Genomic DNA, 20,203 nt, shown 5'->3' with positions numbered 1-20,203 from the left:
TGACCGAGATGTCCCTTGAACTATAGGCAAATATTAAAAAAAATTAAACTTCACCTTAAAACCGATAACGGCATAGCCAAGAATAAACTTATGCTAATTTTATTCTGTTCCCCACCACAAAGTTGCAAAACAACAAACTTAAAAATATAGAGGTCACTGATGGCGAATTTCCCCCGCTATTTTTATTTCAGAGAGATGAGGGGGGGGGGGGGGGGGCGTGCACTCGGGATCGTCATCACACCACGTGCAATTACTGGAGGAGTGAAATCAACCGTCACGTGTATCTGTATTGGCTTTCTGCTAATGTCAAGCTCGAACTAACGAACACCAGAATTTCATCGGCACCGTGCCAGAGCGGCAGATTTGACTCAGGATTTTTCAACGTGTTTTAACTCAAATGGACGCATTCTTCAGTAAGTTCGACTTCATGGCAAGAAAGGTATGTGCATCGTGACACAAAAAAGTATCATCCTTATTTATAGTGATCCCTGTTTATGTCGTTTTTATCAATGGTTTAGTAGTCGTACCGCGACGGTTTTCCTCACTTTCATATTGCCCCATTTTACCACTTCGCCCCAATGTTACTTCGCCGCCTGTAAAAGCCAGATGCCACTTGGACAGAATGTAGTATCCGGACTCCACTTTAGCTGGTAATCCTTACTTTTAGGACACCTCTATTTTGTACGAGTTCTGTTCAAAACTGACTTTTGCAGATGACTGTCCAGTACCAAAGTGACTTTGGAAGCTAAAAAAGTCTTTTTTCTTCAGACAAACTCATGTTAGTTATAATTTTGACAGCACTTTCAAAGAAAATGTGACTTTCCAACCTTTTTTTGCAGTTCGCCATCTTGCTTTTTAAATTTCTGTTTGTCATCGTCGTCTTTAACCCCTCATAAATCAAAACCTTGCCCTCTTTCTACAAAATCAAACCTGCTGATATTCAAGAGGTGTCATTGCCAAATGTTCAAATGTGTCAATAAATATTAGAACGTCACTTTTGAGTATCATTTAGTCAGCTGTTTTGGTGAGTCTTTTAACCTTATATAGGAAAGGGGTCCTAAAAGTAAGGATTACCCTTTAGCTGTTGTGTAAAAAATCTATGGAGGGTCAAGAACATTTTCACAGTATTTTCCAACAAAATTTGAAATGTTTCTCAATCTCAGTCTCACTCAAACAGAATAATCATACGAAAAAATAATGCAACCTGACACCACTTCACTTGCGTGATTGTGTATCGTCAGACCCCCTAAAATGACGAGGACATGTTTGACGCACTCGCATTCAATTTGCGTTGGATAACACGCGCGCGTTGCAAGCGTTATCTGCGTCAATTGTGGTGACTCGGGGATACAAAGTCAAGAAAGTTTTCTAAGTATTTCCTAACAAAATTGGAAATGTTTCTCAGACCCAGATTCATGTCTTATCATCATTTTGCAATGAATGACCTTCATTGAGATGATTGCTATATGAAGAAAAAAGTGGCGTCAGGTTGCAACATTTTTACCTAATCATGTGATGTCTTTTCAACATTTTTGCAAATGCAATTACTGACCTTCACTGAGATGATGAAAAATGTGCCGTCAGGATGCAACATTTCTCTTTTTTTTGTTAGCGCAGCACCGTCGATATCAGAATTTTCAATATATATCGGAAATCCAATGTCGTGAATAGTCCCAAATTTCCACGGCTTTCTCTGGAGCCAATTGTTTAAAATGAAATTTTAAAAAAATCTCAGCACTGAGAGTTTGTCAAGAGTGGGCATTTTTTAATAGTTTTACATACGTGTACATTGGGGGAGACCACAAATTCCAGTGAACGCAGAGCACAAAGCGACGCCCCTTGGCATATTGCAATGTTTTTAGTTAGAGGCACAAGTTGCCACCGAATTTTCTTTCATTATTCAGCAAACGTTAAACACAAGTAAAAGCACAAACAGGAGATTTATTTGGACAATTATTGACGCATTTTTGATATTTTTGATAAAATTCCTCAATATCGAAAATGTTGATATTTCCACATGATAAAAAAATTGCTATCAGCAATAAAGATATCTAAATAATATCGAATAATCGAGTAATATGCTTACTTTTTTCTGTTGTACATTAAGTCTATCTTTGGAGAATCAAGCACATTTTCGAACTAGTTTCTAACAAAATTGGAAATGTTTCTCATTCCCAGATTCATGTCTTTTCAACATTTTTGCAATAATACTGACCTTCATTGAGATAATATATGATGAAAAAAAATTGGCATCAGGATATAACATTCTTTCCCAATGCAAAACACGTCACATGATCCTATAGTCCAATAGATAGCAAGCTTACAGCATCACATGGGTTTGTTTATCCAAAATTCTGTCTCACCATGCCCACAATTCATTGCTCACTCGAGATGTCGATTTTGGCTTATTTAATTGCCACTGTTGAGCGTTGTATTTTTTTTGGATGGGACTCAAAAAACAGTATGCCCAATTAAAGTTTTATTTTACTTTTGAAAAAAGTGTGTTTGTGCACAATTGTGAAAAAAAAATGTGTGCAAATGCAAATTTTTGATGCAAATTAGCATAGGCATGGTAGGCTCTTATTTGTGTTTAGTGCTTTGCATTAAGTAGGTAGATCCACTTTTTCCAAGCATTTTTTAAGGACTTTTATATTAAAAAAAATTCTAAAAGGAGAAGGTATGTTCCAAAACGATTATTAATTTCTTTGGAAGCTTACAAAATTGACAGAATAAACATATAAATATAAACATACAGGTACACACAACATGCATCAGACATTTTTTAATGTAATTTTAAAGCTACGAGCTTTACAAACTTTCAGGTTTCATGTTTCAGGTTTATTTCCATACTACATGTATAAGGTAATTAAGTTGAATAATATACATCAGGTAAACATTTTAACGAAACTTTGAAATAATAGTATGGGGAGGCCAGACAAGAAGCCGAAGCTTGTACTAGGTCTGCCCCCTTCACAAAGAATACATGTAGTTATACAATTCATGAATAATCATAGGATATATCAATAATATGTGATTACATTAAATTCACGAGCTCATGCAAAACTGTACACAAAAAGTTACTTGAAGTAAATTTACCATCCTTGGCTTTACATGTGTTGTTAATAATTTTACTTGGCAATAAAGTAATAATTTTGCTCTTAATCACCATTGATATTGGCCGTAGTGAGAAGTAGTTTTTTTATAATACAATTTACATGCTCTAATTGAGGTCATTGGGCAGAGAGATCGAATTTTATTCCAAAGGAATAACTTTAACCTGAGGCCATGTACAAAATGACTGGTCATACTCATAGTGGTATTAATGGGGTAATGGTTTCGCCAGGAATTGGGTTGTCTGTTGTATGTCTCAAGTGTTCTTAGTTTTCAGATCCTATTATTATTATCGTTATTATTGTGCTGTGTCTTCAAATTCATTCACATTTTCCGTGTTTTGTTTTCTGAATCCTCTACAGGTCTGCTGTAGACTCTGTTTTCATCAAGCTGCTTCGTGGATTGCATGAAAAGGTTGGTAATTGTATTGATTCTGTTGAATGTATATGAATTTGATGAATTAATACTACGCATTCAATTATTATTTGTTAAAAACATCTTTGCTTTGCATCATGTTGCTGATTCTTGCTTGTTCTAAACTGCTATTGCCATGCCAAATATGTTTTAATGATGCAAAGCACTTCACCTGCTGGATGATACCCTAAACCCTTAACATAGACAAAGATCAAGTAGTATGATATTGGAGGGTACCAGACTTTACCCCTCCCCAATGATCCCCCGCCCCCTTTATTTACCGAGAATTCGAACTTGTAAGTTTTTCGATAAGAGATTTTTTTTCTTTTGCCAGCTGTTCGTCTACCCGTTTTTTAACATCTTTTTCAAAGTCTGAATCGTTTTTAATTTTTTGAAGCTTTGTGCTGGTCTTTGTTCTAATTTTTTGCTTAAGCTCGTTAAATTTTGCGAGCTCATTCGTAATCAATATAAACTCTTCGTGCGATATATCTCCGTCGTTGGTGGTTTGAGCTTCAATCGTGTTAAGTTTGGAGTCCGCTAATATTTTAATCTGGTCGTGCTTTTTCAGCTTGGCGGATAATCGCTTACACGCGTATCTGAGCATAATGTCTACACCAAAAGTGCCCATAAATGTTCCTTCTAGCACTAATCCAACGGGGGCTGATATAACACCCAACCCAATAGAGCGGGAATACCGACAGCCGCCGCTATAAACCCCAATCCTTCGACTCCTAGCTCTACGTAGTTAATAGTGTCGATCACTCTCTTTATTTTTTTATAAGTGCGCTCTCGGTGGTCTCTCTCTTTCAAGATTAATTAAAGATCGAATCTCTTCAATCTTTTTAAGTCTGTACACTTTTGTTTCTTCGTTACTCTTGAATTGGAGTACATCTCCAGAAATATCGGGGTATAACGCCTTACCATCTACACTCATTTTTTTGATATAAAAAGATTTTTAAAATTAAAATATCTCCAACTCTATCATTATACTCACCCCCTTGTTGTTGATGATCTGTCCCCTTTCACCTATGATTGAAAATGTCAGTTTGTCGATTATACCGTTTTTAAGTTTTTTGAAATCCTCGACTCTATCAGGCTCGGGTTCGCGCATACCCAAGGTCGACCATCGAGGAAATTTTCACTCGTACTTAATTGCGGGCAGCGAATAAACAAAAATTTAAACGGATTAACGTCGTAAGACCCCGTATAAATCACTTTGGGTATCAGTCTTCCTTTGGGTAAATTGAGTAATCGAGCGGCTTCTCTGTTTAAGCGCAATTTAAGATTTACGTCGGTTACCACCAACGTCACCTTTTTAGATTCTCTAAATATTTGAAAACTTACCCCGGGTATAGAATTTAAAATGAAATCGAACCAATCGACGTCGTACCACCCCGGTGGTATGGTGACCGAACCGGCGACTCCGGGTGGTAACGGCGCTAAAATACTCGGGGAAATAAAATCTAAATTATCACCAGACACGATTAGACTTCCCCGTATTGTTACACCAGCTTGTCTAATTTCTCTCGCTCTAGGTTTGGTTATTCTACCTTCGATATATTCTAGCGCTATAATTGTACCTGCCATGATGTGATCCCATCTTTAATATAAGATGTTTGCCAAAAACTTAAGCGTATCGTATTGTGTGTCTGTAGGTTGTCTTATTGGCACTTTATCGACTAAAGGTCTTTGTCTTCTAACAATTTGTTTTTGTTCTTTTTCGAGCGATTCTAAAGCATAATCTAGTCTATCTTCTTCGTACGCTTCTGTAAGATCGTTTATAACTCTATTGAAAGTATTTTTGTCGTTAATAAAATAGTTGTAGGGTAAATCACCTATCAACGATTCGACAAAATCTCTATCTTTTATTATTATTGCGTCGGGGCCTAAATCAAAATGAGATATTGCGCCATCTGTTCTACCACCAGGTCTTTCAGCAGGTCTCCCGTCTATATGCGTAAACCAATCAATCTCCGTGGTGCTGGAAATATTAAAATATCCGGGGTTAAACATCACCCTTTTTTACCGTTTAGATTATCTACAACGTCTTCTTATTTAAACGTCTGCTCATTTTGAAACAAGTGAAACGAATGCATTTATTTTAAAGTCTTTTTATATTAAAACTGAAACTAAAATAATGAGTGATTTTGAGTTGTTAAAAAAGCAGTTATTAGGCCAACAAAAAAAAGCCTCCGGTTTCTGGTATGCGCGCGCGTCGCCGTAGCCATGCGCGTCGGCAAAATGAAAAAGGTTTTTTTTTCAATACAAGATGATGTTTCAAAACCGCCAAACTCACTGGTTTGACTGGAATTCTGCTGCTGCACAATTTTAACGTGTTTTTAGATGGGGTTATGATCGAGAATAAGATTTATGTGGCCTCTCTGGACTCCCATATATTTGCACTAAGTTTAGTTGGGCACCATTTGCAGTCATCAGCCGACATTTGAAGCCAAAAAAAAAAAAAAAAAAACGCGTCGCCGCACCACTTTTGGGGCAAGCTCCATACCAGAAACCAGAGACTTTTTTTTTTTGGCCTTAGGTAGGGCCTATAGCTGATCAGGTAACGAAACAAGTAAATCAAAATGTAGCCAAGGCAAACGAGCTAAAACATCAAGTTGCATCCCAAGCAAAGTTTTTAAACAGCACTAAACCCAGTGAACTGGAGGTCATAGTTAATAATACCAGCTGGTTTTTAACCTTGTTTCCCGACTTAACCTCTGACTATAAATTACCTCACGTTGAGACGGATGAGGATGTAGATCGTTGGAAATCACACCCCATGTCGTTTTATCAAAATCAGTTAAATTTTGTGATCTACTGCGCTACTACGGGGTGCGGTATTGGATTCGATCTTTTAAACGCGAGCAACCGTTACGTTTGGGCCATCTTTAACTTTCATTTATATTTTACGGTTAGAAAGATCCTGCAAGACCATGAAGCTCCTTTACCTGGAGATGACGCATTTAACGCTCTAGACAACAGTTATAATCACAGAGCATTTACCGAAATCTGTTTGTTGTTTGGCATACAATGTAGATCAAAACAAGTTGTTTAAACAGACGAGAGACACAAAATCTAACGGTTTAGGTACCTTGTACATCTTTAATAAGGGCAAGTTTGTGGCGGTTGGCAAATACGATAGAGCATTACCCGACAACCCCAACGTTATTTACGGCGGCTGCCACGGTCTAGATAGTCCTAAAAAGAGTGGAAGCCGTTATGTTCCTTGGACGATTATTTACATCGAACAAAATGAATCGGTACAAAAGGCTTGGTTAGATTTTATACCCGACACGAGTTTGTTTACCCCCGCGGGAATCATAAAGATCAACGAATCGATCAGATCTTACGTGTACGCTTTACTCGGTGCGCAGGTTCAAACAAAAACGAGCGTATTATCACCGGGCACCGGATTAGATGCTCAGAGACAATTTAACGTCATCGTTGAAAACATCATCAATGCAGTAGACGACAAGGAAACGAGTATCGATCAATTTCAAGACTCTTTGCAGTATGCCAGAACGCCTTTAAATTTTGTCGTGAAACCGGGGTTGTATTTAATTCCATTGGATATGAACTTGAGGGTTGGAACGCACAATGGATATAACAACAATCTTCAAATTGCTACCCAGAGTATGAAAACTGGTTTGGTGCCAGATTTAAACTCACAACCTATCGGATGACTCTTTTGATGACACCGATGACGTCGCGCCACCAACACCCCCAGAGCCTATGACGAACGATATTGTATCACCAACACCAACACCAACACCTACACCCTCACCTACACCCTCACCAACACCTACAGTTTTAACCCAAGAGCCCACAAAACTACAAACTCACCTAGACGAAAAATTATCGTCGACGGTTGGAATGTTAGCTATCGTTGAAATGGGTATTTTGGCTTATGAGGCAACGCGTTAAGTCACACTCTAATCACACACACACAAAAAAAGCCTTACCAATTTTGTGCTGGTAAGGCTTTTTGTTGTATTGTTGTTGTTTAAACTTAATTACAACTATGTAACTACCATCGTTTTTGCAGGTACGCAAACACCAAGGCTCCCACACCCAAAAATAAAGCCCACACGTGTTCGGCCAACCACGATACAGACTTACTCAGCGCGTTAAATATCGAACTTAGTACGCTGCCTATGATACCTGGCAGAGCACCCAACGCGCTCACTCCGAGTTTTTGAAGAGCAGATGCAAAATGAGCGAGTTGTTTTGAAATCCAGTCTTTGATACCGCCTTTTGGTGGTGTTGGTGTCGGCGATGGCGCGGTTGGGGCACCCGCACCTCTCACGCCAGCGACGATGCTACTCACTATCGTGCTGATGGCTAAACTCAAAGCGGCTAAAATACTCAGAGTTCTAATCTTTTCCGCCAGAGTCGTGTCGCCGTCCAATATTTTATTAATCGTTTCTTTGATTCTAGCGATCTGACTTTTGAGCCCTCGTCCGTTGGCTTTTGCGGCTTCTAATCTGGCGGATCTTTCAACGTTCAAGTCGCTCAATTTATCGTTTAACTCTCGTCGACCCTCCTCGCTGTTAGATTCGTCGAGTTCTTGTTTCGTGGCTGCAATCTCTCGGTCGAGTTCTGTGAGACGTGATAAATTAAGTTCTAGGTTACCTTTGAACGTCTGAACACTTTTGTCTAAACCCTGGAGTTCTCTGTAATTCAATCCTTCCGTTTGAGCGCTGGTGTCGCGTTGAAAATCATCTATAATCTCGGTTACCTCATTGGTGACGCTGGGTAGTTCTGTCATGGGGATATTCTCGGGTTGTACTTTTTCGAGCGGATTACGTTTATCATCTTTAAACCCCAATCTATTTCTAATAAATTCTATTCCTTTAATACCTAATTTGTTTGCATTTTTCTCTATACTCGATAGAGCTAAAAATCTATTTGGATTATTTACATCCGTCAACCTTACATATTCACCATTAATAAAGTAAAATAGACCTTTTTTATTATCATGAATAAAATTTTCGTATTGTGGAAGTATATCACCTCTACCAATTTTTTTTGTAAAAATCATCAACGATAAATATAGATGACTTCAGTTTTTAATTGACTTAAGCTAACACCAACATCATCAGTATTGATGCCAGTCGGTTCTGTAGTGGTGATACCGGTATCAAAGTCATTGTCCCAATCCAGATTGGTCTCTTCTACATCATCATCATTATCATTTCTTTCATAGTCAAAGGGATCCATGTCAATTCCTCCCTCAGCCATTTATTAAATAAACCTATTTAAATGATGCCGTTTTGACGATACTGCCCGGTAGTATACCCTGGGTTATCAACCAATTTTGCGTGGCCAGAGCTCCACTTATACTGCCCGTCAATTTAGCAAAATCTTCTACGCTTATTTTATTAAGATCTGGCGCTTTCATTTTGAGTAGTTTAGTTCCTACCATGGCGTATCCCATCGAAAGACCCGATATGACGGCTCCGTGATAAATCGTATTTGTTATTCCACTGGTGTCAAAGTTTCTCATCATTTTTAATATAACAATTTTTCAATTGCTGTTTATTCCATGTCTAGTGTTTTGGGGGCGCTGGGTGTAGTGGGTTGCATTACTACCGGCACTGGCTGTACCACCGGCGCAGTTGCCTTACTTTTTAGTACCAGCAACCCCACTCCTATTATCGACGCTAGAGCTCCCCACATCACCCAAGAGTTGTAGTTTATAGCGTCGTCCGATGTTACCTCCATTTTTGCTAATTTTAATTTCATCTGTCTGTTGTGCTCGGCTAAAGCTTTACCCTGCTGTATTCGTTAAGGATTTTTAGTCTTGGTCACTCTCGTTACCGTCGGTGATGACGTTGTTTTTATCGGTTGGGGCGTCTCTGTCTCTGCTGGTTGAGCCGCTGGCGTTGCTGTCACTGCTTTCTGATCTTCTATTTATTATATTAGGTTTGTTAAATTTCAAATGTTTTGTTATGATAATCGTAGCTACTAAGGGTGATATAAAAGTTCCGTACTTGTAACAAACGTCGCTCAACATACCAGCCGTACTCGAGCTTATAATAGGATCGGAACTCAAGTGACGTGGCAGTGATCTCTCACCTTTCTAAATTTGTTGATTTTCTTTTTGCATTCAAGACATTTAGACTCGATAAATCCATTTTTGTTTTCGTACTGATGTTCTTTTATTTGTTTTTCTGTTTTTGTTTTTTTGGGTTTCTGGCACTGACAGTTGCTTGAGTAATTGGGATAAATTGGTTTCTCGCAAATCCAACACGTGTTTGTTTTATCATGATGTTCTTTAGCTCGCTCGTTAAATTTCATGGGTTGGTTTTTTTTAAATATGCAACTTATGTCGCTTTGTATTTTTAACATTTTATTTACAAACTTTGATGCAGCATCTTTACCTCTAGTCTCTTGATACGCATTGGTGCTGTCGCATCTAACTACTACCAACGAGTAACCGCTTGCTTTGTGAATGTTTGTCTTTTGCGTGTTGTCCTTTTTATCGTCCGAGTTTTTGTTGTTGTTGAAACCTGTAGTTTTATATTCTAATATTGGCACATCGTTTTCGTCGACTACCCACTCGTTATTTACATATTTTCGCTTAGCGGTAGGAAATACAATCTTTGACGGATGTGTATCTATACCGCTTCAATCGGTCATGTGTCTATCTTATTTTACTTGCGTTCTATAATGACACAGGCACCTTCGACAAAAATATTTCTTACTTTTATGTTTTGTAACGTTGTAAATCAATCTCGAAAAATTATTTATCCAGCAGTAGTGATGCTTGTCGCCCTCAGAAAACAAAAACAGATCGATAGGTCGTGACTCTGCTTTATAGTTTTTAGACACGTATAACGGACATATTTCCCCCTCATAACCGTATACGTTTATCGTTAAATCATTTTGTCTTTCTATCTTTGGTATCTGGTCGATCGGTGTTGGAAAGTCTACGCCTTTAAATTTGAGTCTGTCGTCTTTGGTGTATACAACAGGTTCTTCTTTATGAATTTTATATTTAGGATCGTTTTTAATGTTATTTTTTACTTTATCCGTATACAACCCAAGAGCAGCTCTCAAACACCATCTCAAACACTCGTCTTTGTTTTTAATGTTAATCATCGCCGTTTTCTGTTTGATACATTTTGGTAGGTCAATATAAGAACTACCCCTCACGGGGTTAAACCTGTTGATGTTGATATACAACGCCATTATCTTTTTTAAAACCCAACCCGATCCTTGATTTGTATACCTTTCATCTTTTCTAAATATCTGGTCGATGTCTTCTTTTAAAACCTGTTCTATTTGACTTTGATTTAAAACGACTCTCTGATCGGTAAAATGTGTAGCTTCGATCGTTTCGATCGTACCATCCGGTTTGTTTTTTTTGTATTTTATTTTGATTGTGAGCTCTATTTTTAAACCTCTTAGCTCTCTCAATTCTGACTTGATTTTATTTACAATTTGATCTTTGTGCGTATCAAAAAATCTGACTAAACCGTCGTTAAAAAGTCTAGGAATCAGTTCCCAGTTTCTAAAGTTGTTTCTGAATCTCCTAGTCGCTCTAAACTCAGCCTCTTGAAAATCCTTGGGTTGCCTAGAGTTTTGAATCGCTGAGAGTAAATCTTTTTTCAAAAATCGACCATTAGGGGGCCTATAACCCGTCGGGTTATGTTCTAGATCGTAATCGTCTACAATCTGTTTGAGCTCATGTAGCGTCTTTTTCCTCAAGTTTTTAAATTGAGCTTCGTAGTTTTTTTATCCCATTGATGTAGACTTTACGTGTAAGAGCAACATTTTGATTGTACGGTATATTATATCGCTGGACGTAATCGCGCAGTGTCGCTTTATTCCATCTAGAGAATCCCTTAACGATTGGCCTGATCGTATTCATCATTTATATATATTAATATAATTTTTTTGAATTTTTTTAAGAGGTCAGACTTTTGGATTTATAAGCAATCAGACTCACCGGCTGGTGAGAGAGAGATCTTCAATACGAGAGATATTGGGGCTGGTTTTGGCCTGATTCCGAGACTGAGATATTGGGAGAGGGAGGGGAGGGGAGGGGGATCTATTTTGGGGGAAGGGGAGGGGGGTAATTGGGGAGGGGAGGGGGCGGGGATCATTGGGGAGGGGTAAAGTCTGGTACCCTCCAATATCATACTACTGACCATATTTGGAGAAACAAAACCTTCAATTTGGTCTTTCAAAAATATTTCCCCTTAGCATCCTAGAGGGTACATGTATTTGCATAATGACACATAGGCCTGTCTGTACCCTTTTTAAATGCGTCCATTATCATTACACTGCCAATTTTCATCTTTTGACATTGTTAGAGATCACTTTCATATCTTTATGTATCGTCGTACTAGCAATAGAATAAGCTGAATGAAATTGCAGTGTTTCAGCCATTCAGTTAACATTGTATCTACTTGTACGTCCTTCTGAAGATTTCTTGGTTTTATTTTTGCACACAGATTTTGTGACCCAGCTCTCCCCTGGCAGCTGAAACCAGCATAATGTCGTCCTCAAGAAAACCATGGATGTCAGCACAGCACGCGACACGTACCCGGTGAACTCCAAGCTAGACTGGATCTGATGAGCTACCAATAGTTCCTGTCACAGGATATCAGAGAACCCTCAGCATTCACCGCGCCTGTTTCCTGTAATCCAACCAGTCTGAGACGAACTGGATTTCTCTCTTGCCCGGATGTTGTGGGATGCCACTCAGCGACACTGACATCACTTCTAAGATGCTCTCCTGAATATGTTGGATCTGCATTGACTGTGTGAGATTCGTGAGCTACACAACCATCGTTGAGCAGGACTTGCAACAGAACAATTGGACTTCCTTCAAAACAATTCCCCGGAGATCTTCACTTTCAAGCTCAGTGTGCCACAAGATGTTTTAACTTATCGCTAGTCGTCAAAAACTGCCTAGAGAGTTGTGTTTTCTCAATTGGAACAATTAAGCGACTCGAAGGATAATCTGTACTTGAGCTATGCGCTTGCACGAGTCTCACCAAACATTTGGAGACCTGCAATAACACATGCACTAGACGGCATGAGGTTACCGTCGGACCCGTCTCGAGATCGTATCTCGGCTCTGAACTGACTGCTAGAGGAGTTCATGATAAGCTGGCCTCTGCCAGCCGCAAAAACACTGGATGATTCATATTGAGTGTTGCTGTCTGCCAGAGAGTTATGACTGAGGAACTCTTTTGAAATAAAACTCTCTTGAAATGGAACTCTTTCGAAATGGAACTCTTTTGAAATTTACCCCTGTTGAAATGGAACACTCTTGAAACTGAACTCTTTGAAACAGAACTTTGTTGAAACGGATCTCGTGGGAAACAGAACTCTTTTGAACCAGAACTCTTTTGAGATGGAACTCTTTTTAAATTGAACTCTTTGAAACGGAACTCTGTTAAAACGGAACTCTTTTGAAACAGATCTTGTTGGAAACAGAACTCTTTGGAACCTGAACTATTTTAAGATGGAACTCTGTTGAAACAGAACCCTTTTGAACCGGAATTCTTTTGAACCGGAACTCTTATGAACCGGAACTCTTTTGAGATGGACCTCTTTTGAAATTGAACTCTTTGAAATGGAACCTTCTTGAAATGGAACTCTTTGAAAGGATAATGTATACTAAAGAAGTAGAGGTCTCTCTTTCCTTGTCACTAAAGGTCATCAGAGGTCACCTCTTTGAACCCATATGTGTAGAAAAGGTTGCCTTGGCCGACCACAATTTGACAGACATCTAGAATCTTGAAAGGCAGTTGCCATAATCTTCACTCACAGTGTTTGATGATGGAAAAGTGATGTAGTCATCACCTAGTGATAAAGTTTGGGACGAGAACTGCAAAGTTTTCTATATCAAGAAAATTGTCCAGAAACCTTCAAAACATGCTATCTTACTATGTTGACCCACAATTGATGGCAGTAGTAGTTGAGATCAAACCAAACCATAAATCGTGAATATGGAAGAGAGGCCTCTACACACCACACCACAGTGACCACACGTACATGTAACCAGCTTCTCTCTGCAAACTCAAAGCATATTTCATAGAATTGATTCGTCTTTGATTTTTATTCAGTGCATCCACTAATTTTCTTGTATCAAAGTATCACAAAAAAACTTTCAACAAGCAGTGAAAATGAGGAAAGATGTAGCGCTGCATTTTATAGTTCTTATTTCCCGCTCTGCCAGTTGCAAAAAACCCTGAAATTTAGCCAAATTCACTAAATATTCACTAAAGCTGAGGGCTGCGCAAGTATTGAAGAAAAAAATTCTCTCAGAAAAATCTTGATGATGCAACTTCCTTTGGCATATATATAGAGAGAGCTGGTTACATCAAATTAATTGATAATTGAATCTGAAATATTTTTTTATGGCATTGCCTGATTGGTAATAGTTGGGTGCAAGATTGGTTTTCCTAGAACAAAATTCTTTAAACTTTGTGTCGACACACAACGCTAATGCACTTATTTGAACGTCATTGCCAATTTTAATCATTGCTTGGTTCAGTTTAAATTCAATATAATTGGAGATGTCCAAAAATCCAAATTTCTTACTCAAGCACTCATGCAGGAAAACCCAGATATTCGTGTAAATGCGCAATTTTGCAAACAGCTTTCATAATTAGCCATTCAACTTTTTGTTTATACTTTCAAAATTTCTTTCAACTCTTCAGAAATGGCTTTTCAAAAATTTTAGATGCACTTTCCAGTTCATCATAACTTAGCTGCGTACTGTCAACAGCCATACCAATCTTGTACCCAGCTTTTGTTTTATCAAGTATAGTCAGCACTGGTCCACTGTTAAACAGACAAAATTTGTCTGTGAATGAAAAAAGTGATTGCATGTTGGTTTTAGTTCCACTTGTTCGAAAAAAATAGCCAAACCCAAAATATTCCATTTCAAGTGAAAACACTGCTAAAAATGCCTTCAAAATTTGTTCTTATTCGACAGTTTACCAGGTGTTTTTGTGGACACACCTTTGTTTAATTACCTCCAGAAATGTAGTCTTTCTTGTCCATTGGTCAAGCGATGTTTTTCTAAAATCCCATTTGAAAAAGAAAAGTAGACAGTATTAAACTGTTGATTACTTACAAACACCAATTACCAATATTTTTTAGCGCAAAAAGGAACAAAAGAATTGATGGTCCGGTGCTGGCTGTACGTGTTCATTGGGAAAAAATGATGATTAATTTGTTGAGTAACCCGTATATATACTTGACATTTAACCAACAGGCAATGTTCTGATATACCCGAGCCCAACGCATGCAAGTCCCCCCGGGGCGTGCACGTGTGGTGTTCCCCGCCCGCAGATGCCGGCTTGTCTGGTGGGTCGTCCCTATCTGCATTGACGATTGGTCTCTTGTTCAAGGTGTGTGCTAGCTTCCTGATCTTGTGGTCTGGATAATCGTGGATGACTTGGTCGACTTCAACATGGTAAGGATCCTTTTGAACTTTGACAATTAGTTTGCCTTTCTGCAAAGGAGATGTCTTTTTGGCCGTTTATTACCGAGTGTTGCTGTGGAAATTATGTACCATCTATCAATCTGGAGATTGCAAATCTAGAGATCAATCGAGCATCTACTTTTGATGTCCTGCTTGCATTTCAATAGTTCCATGGCATCATGTTGATCCAAATGATCTGCTAACAAATGGATACTGTTGTTGGCATATCTGATGTTCTTCAATGTGGTAGGATTTTCGGACAGGTGTTTCAGCCGCTATTTATGTGAATAACTTCCATGGTATAACTCTGAAATCTCATTGCCTTTTATTGTGTCATCATGTTCAATCAGTTCCCTCATAGAGTGTGTTCAAATCTTAGACATGCACGGATAAACATTATAAGGAAATAATTTCCAAGGGAAAACAATTAAACCGAACTGAATCAAACGTCAAATCTGCTTCTAAATTCAGCATCTGATGTATCACTTAAAAAACTTAAGTTTGCAAATAATATTTGTGTTTTTGGCAGCACATTCTTAACATAAACCTGAAAGTATTGACCAAATTTTTGGCTAAATTTCAAAAGTCACATTTTTAACTTGATAAACCAAAATTTACTGACATAACTATTTTATTAAATTTCAAAAAGGCAGCTTCCCTGCCTCAGATAATCTCTGTATAAAGTCAGTCAAAATTCTAAATTCTGGTTTACATCATAAAAAAAGTAAGTCCCGATTTCAAAGCAACTCTATTAAATATTGTTAAAAATCCAAATGTAAACAATAAGGAAAAAGAACTCAATGAATGGGCCAGTGCGATCATTTTTATAATCGGAAAAGCTGTTGAAAAAAAATAACATGGAAATAGAAAGTTTTAGGAAAGAAGAAAAAGGAGAGAAGGCCAAACTCTTCAAATTGTAGGGGAGAAGTCCTGGTGTGCAGAGGGGGAGAACCATGCTGCTTCCTGGCCAGATGGAAGATGTGGTGGACAAAAAGGCCCCCTGCATCCTAACAAATAGAAGCTGTGGTGTCAGACACAGGGAGCCAGTCCTGCCAGATGGATCCATGGTAAGTTTAATTGAAGTTTGTTGAATGAATTCATGCACTGTGTACATCCTCATTGCTTGCTAAACCCAACGGTAAAATGTGTATCTCATGGCTAGGAGTAAACGCTATCTGTCTGCATTACAGGAAAACAGTATTGTGCATTATAGTCTTCAGTCTGTGGCAATACCAATTAGCTCAAAGGACCAAAAAGAAAAACAAATATCAGCGATTTGGCAATTTTTATCAAAATCGAAATGAAAGGCATTGACACGACAGTTGTACTAGGAACTGGTCAAACGATCCCCATTCAATTTTGATATTGCTGAAGAGATGTCAATAATCTTCTTATGAGTGTCCATTGAGTCCTACAATCATACAGAGATGCAACCAGTGTATTGGTGTGCAAATATCTCACTCAATCTCGGCAATCTTTCGGGACTCGACACTCACTGCAAGCACTTAAAGTGCTGCTGCCAAAGTCATGGTCAAATGTTGTGACCTCTGCATTCCAATCCTATGATTGGATGAAACCTTGGGCTTCAGCAATCACTGCAGCCTCCCATAGATTCATCACCCACCTGATAGGTGGTTGCATGGGGGAATCCCCTACCAGGGCTGTCTAAAATGACCTTAAGCAAGATGATGTGGTGTGTTTGTTAGTCTGTGCACAGTGAAGCCCCATCAAACTGTGCCCCTTAGCAATTTGAAACTAAAGCCTTGAAAATCTAGGCATGAAGCAAAAGCAATACCATCTCCTAATTGAAACACAAAGTTAGTCATTGATCAAGTTTCTTTCATGAAATAAACTAAGTTTTTTATGCGTGTGGCTCTTCACCTCAGTTTCTGGAACCGAGAATATCTGCCTCAGTAATGTGTATTACTGAGAGTGATTCGTTTTCATTTGAAATTTGAACATGATGTTCAAAAAGCTACAACTGTCATTGCCATGTATCAACCAATAGATAATCCTGCTTCACTTCTGTGGGTGAATCATACTTTTTAAAACTTAAAAAGTAAATATGAATGTCTTAAAAGAGTCCTGAAGGATCTTCACCATAACATTTAGTAATCAAAATCATCGAAATTTTCAATCCGATACTTGTAAAGATGGGAACTCACAATGCAATTGAAAGTAAAAAATTCCTTTGGTCTTATGACCAGTTCTTACATACTCAAGAAACTGAGCATCAGTGTTCATGTACGTATAATACGTGTATGGCTTCAGAGAGCTGTTGCAAAGAAAACAAATCGTCAAAACAATCAGATTTATTGAACATTTGAAATATCCATCCGTTCTGAGTTGGACCACTTTGGTTTCATTTCTAAAGTAACCAATTCTTCAAAAATTTGTAAATGGTTGCTGAAGCCAATCTGCCTTAATTTATTTTGTAACACCAGCAAAGCTATTAAAAAAAATTCACCAAAAATACAAAATGTGCAAAGTTAATTGGCACTCAAAACAATTCTTGTGATAAATTGTGAATTTGAGCGACTTCAAAAACAAGCATTCCAAAAGGATCTAAGAAGTTAATGTGGCCTGACGTACGAACCTAACAAGTTCTTCTTCAGAGGCAAAGAGGTTGTGAGTTTTCACAAGTTAACAAATTGCAAGAGGATGCCCTGAAATGCCAGCATCCTATTACTAAGATATTTTAGTTGCTAAACTCAATCGAATCTGCAATTGTAAAAGAAAAAAGTTGAGACGATAATAGGACTGTTGTTTGTTAGTTGATAAATAAGGTGAAGATCTTTCAGGACACATGTTGGTCTTGCCGCAGACTGAAGACTAGCTATGCTCCATGCCTTAACCCTTTAGTGACCACACTTTTCTCAGTGTACAATGCTGTAAACTTGCAAAGTGCAGTTCCTTATCGAGGCACATATTGTGAATTGCGATGTGTATCCAATTCTAAATTAAGTAGCTGAATAATAGATTAAAATGAAATTAAAATGCTGGTCCTCCATTGCCTCTACAGGCAATTCAGTTGTGGTCGCCTCTAGCGGCTTTGGTCACTAAAGGGTTAAACAGAAAATATGTCAAAGGTTTACAAAGTCATTGTTCGGGTCAATTTTCGATTAAGTTTAGTTACGAAAAGGCTTGTAAGAACATATACATCTAGGGCAGATCTTTAAATAGAAAATGTCCAATCTACATCAGAATTGGTTAAAATACTCTTAGTATTACTATTTTTCAAAAGTTAAATGCTGATTAGTAGGATATATAGACAAGTCTCCTAAAAGGTGACATTTAGCAAACCTCTAAAATTGGTATTCCAGTTAGCAAACCCTTCATGTAGGTCTAAATTTGTATTTTTTTTAAATAGGCTAGATTGTAGCATGTGAAATCTGTGTACATTTTTTTCCCCATTTAATGATTCATCAGATGCCATGGTTAAAATCCCTGAACCCTGCCTCTGAGAAATTATTGAGTAATTTAACCCAGTAAACAGTGATTAAAACTCGATGAGATAATTATATAAAATTTGAACGTAGTGTCAAAATCTGTCAATTTTTTTTTAGAAAAACCAAGCTATACAAGTGACCGAGTCATCCAAGTTAAAAATGCTAAACACTACATCGAATTCTTTGCCAGAACCATTGATAGAAATACCACTTTGCGGCAGTTTAAGTTTTATCACTCACAGGATTCAAATCCTGCAGTGACTTAAAGAGTGAGTAAACTCCTACATGATCAAAGTCAGTCCCGACATAATGAAATACGAGTTTGAGAACTTGAGTAAACTTTTCTCAGCTGAACATTTGCATCAAGGTATAAACCAGTGGAATATTCAATAAGAATGTAGTTAGCTTAGTTCGATAAAGACACCTGGCATGGCGTTGTGAACGAGATCTCGGTTGCGACCTGTAGATGATGATGATAGTTAGAAAAAAGAGCTGATTGGTGATTTTTGGCCTTAATAGGATTGGTTTCATGTTCTTAAAAAGACCCTAAAAACACACATTAATGTGATTCCAAATGATTTGAAATAAATTAAGCTAAGAGCTAAATTTGATAGGCACATACATGTTTGCATGTAGGCGATATTACAGTGTTCCTTGTTCATGCCTAACTTAGCAAGGGTAGACTCAGAGAGATCTGAAATAACTGGGACTTAGCGATTTTGTTGACGTCACTTGGTTTGAATCTCAGGTCATGTACAGTTTACACTAGGCTGTACGCAACTGCAGCAGAGAAACATTATATATAAAGTTAAGACAGAACACAGTAACCTGTACAGTTAGTTGTTACATAAATGTAGGTTTTCCAATTTCTTTCTAAAGATGTCAAAGGTCCAAAACGTTTAAGATCAGTCTTGTCTTAAGTGTCGTAATGGGCAGGCCCCAGGATAAATCATCAACAAGTGGCAGTTTCAATGATTGAATAATATTATATTACTTGAAAGAGCTTACAAAAATTGTGCTCCTCTATTTGGCGAATTTTATAGCACGCTTGCAATTCACAAAACAAATATGATTTGCCGAAGAAAAATGGGGGGGGGGGGTGTATTTTGTGTCATGTGAGAACCCCTTATTTCAGAACATACTGACACGAACTAAATGTTTGATGTGTAAACACATAAGAAAATAAAGGAACAAATAGCCGTTCAAAACTTTTGCCAAAATACGGTAAGTGTCCATTCATGACACTGTACACGTGGAATATTTTCATTTCATGGCACGCATCAAATTTTGATGATGTTTTAGGTGTTGTACAAAAAGCACTTATGCATTGAGGACTTTGAATGCTTAAAACATCCAAGAGATGTGCAGATAACCGTGCATAGACAAATCACCACCTGATATTCATTTTGATTACGTATTTTGGCAGTGCACCATGCACAGTCTCCACAGATCTTGCAGAAACACTAAAAAAAAATCCAGAAGATGTTAGTTGATCCAGCTTAAATTCTTTAGAAAAGTGCAGACTTAAAGACATAGTTTTCAATCCACTCCTTTTTGGTCATTCTTAAAACCAAGAAAACATTTGTCCACTTTTGCATTGTGCGTACGTAAACGTCACTGAAATTACAAGGTTTTCCCCTTCATAAAGTGTCTTATTTCAGGATCAAACTTAGAAACTGCCATACATTTTCCTGGGGCCTGCCTAGGTTTGCATGTGAGCATAAATGTGCAATATCTGTTGTAATGTAGACATGTAGCAGTACAGGGCGAGTCAAAA

At 38.0% G+C, this 20,203-nt stretch overlaps 1 long non-coding RNA gene across 1 annotated transcript; it reads left to right on the top strand.

Annotated features, from left to right (window-relative positions):
• Nucleotides 1–301: 301 nt before the first annotated feature.
• Nucleotides 302–18,908, top strand: LOC119727439. Its single transcript, XR_005270949.1, has 3 exons — nt 302–439; nt 3,474–3,525; nt 11,988–18,908. It is a non-coding gene; the product is annotated as an uncharacterized LOC119727439 (long non-coding RNA).
• The last annotated feature ends 1,295 nt before the right edge of the window (nt 18,909–20,203 follow it).

The sequence above is a fragment of the Patiria miniata genome, unplaced genomic scaffold (assembly GCF_015706575.1).
Source record: "Patiria miniata isolate m_02_andy unplaced genomic scaffold, ASM1570657v1 HiC_scaffold_20, whole genome shotgun sequence".
Lineage (NCBI taxonomy): Eukaryota > Metazoa > Echinodermata > Asteroidea > Valvatida > Asterinidae > Patiria > Patiria miniata.
The sequence above is the reverse complement of the archived record's forward strand: the minus strand, read 5'-3'. Positions and strand labels throughout refer to the sequence as shown.